At 46.1% G+C, this 1194-nt stretch overlaps 1 protein-coding gene across 1 annotated transcript in view; it reads left to right on the top strand.

Annotated features, from left to right (window-relative positions):
- Positions 1–1194, top strand: part of LOC101986444 (C-type lectin domain family 10 member A-like) — an 8814-nt gene that overhangs the window by 1152 nt on the left and 6468 nt on the right. The gene's annotated exons all lie outside the window — the stretch shown is intronic.

Below are 1194 nucleotides of genomic sequence, written 5' to 3'. Positions count from 1 at the left end.
ATGTGTGTGTTGTATGCATATGTGCGTGTGTTGTATGCATGTGCGTGTGTTGTATGCATGTGTGTGTGTTGTATGCATGTGTGTGTTGTATGCATGTGTGTGCACTATGTGTGCAGGTGCTGGGGCACGCATGTGTGGAGGCCAGAGGCTGACCCCAAGGCTTTTCCTCTATCACTCTCAACTTTATTTTTTAAGACACATTCTCTCACTGAACCTGAAGCTTGCCATTTGGGTTGGTCCATGTGCCAGTCAGCTCTCAGGACCTGTGTCTGCTCCCCTCTCACAAGCACTGGGGTTACAAGAGTGCCACTCCAGCCAACACTCCAGCCTTTATGTGGGCGCTAGGGGTCCAGGCTCGGGCCCCCCATGCTGTACAGCAAGCGCTGCATCAGCTGAGCCCTTTCCCCAGCCCCATATCGTTTTCCCTTCTTCCCTTCCCCCTCCCTCCCTTCCCCCTTCCTTCTTTCTTCCCCTTTTTCTGTGGTTGCTGTCTGTTTGCTTTTTGAGACAGGGACTCTGATCGATCTGGAACTTATCAATTAGGCTAGGCTGACTGACAGCAAATTCAAGGGATCCAGCTGGTCTGCCTTCCCGGTACTGGGATTACAAACAGGACACCGTGCTTAGCCATTTCTTCCCTTTTTCCCTAAACTTTATTTATTATTTGAATTATATGCACATGTATGTCTCTGTATGTCGGCATAATCATATGTACACATGGGTCTCTGAATGTGGGTGTGTGCATGTGAACCTCTCAGGGTTCAGGAGAGATGAATCTCCCTGGAGTTGTGAGCTGCCCAGTGTGGGAGCTGGGAGCCAGACTCAGGTCCTCTGAAAGAACTTTGCATGCTCTTAACCTCTGAGCCTGCCCCAAACTGTGCAGGCTCAGCTCCATTGTACTTCCAGCTTTATTGCAGGCTTAGGCTCAGTCCCTTCTATCCCCTGACTGAGCAGTGATGCCGGTGTCAACATGAGACACAAGGACAAATGCATCTTTATTTTAGACCCAGGAGTAGCACTTTTTTTTGAGATCTTAACATTTAATTTTTTATTAACAAATCTTCAAATAACACTATGGCTTTGCTACAATTTTCATGTGGAGTGATAAGTTCTAGGTTATCTACAGTTTATATCTTTGAATCATAAACCATCATGATAATTTGCTCTTTATTCTTTCTTTTTTTTTTTTTTTTT

This window comes from Microtus ochrogaster, chromosome 7 (assembly GCF_000317375.1).
Source record: "Microtus ochrogaster isolate Prairie Vole_2 chromosome 7, MicOch1.0, whole genome shotgun sequence".
Classification (NCBI taxonomy): domain Eukaryota; kingdom Metazoa; phylum Chordata; class Mammalia; order Rodentia; family Cricetidae; genus Microtus; species Microtus ochrogaster.
This window is presented reverse-complemented; position numbering and strand designations above follow the sequence as displayed.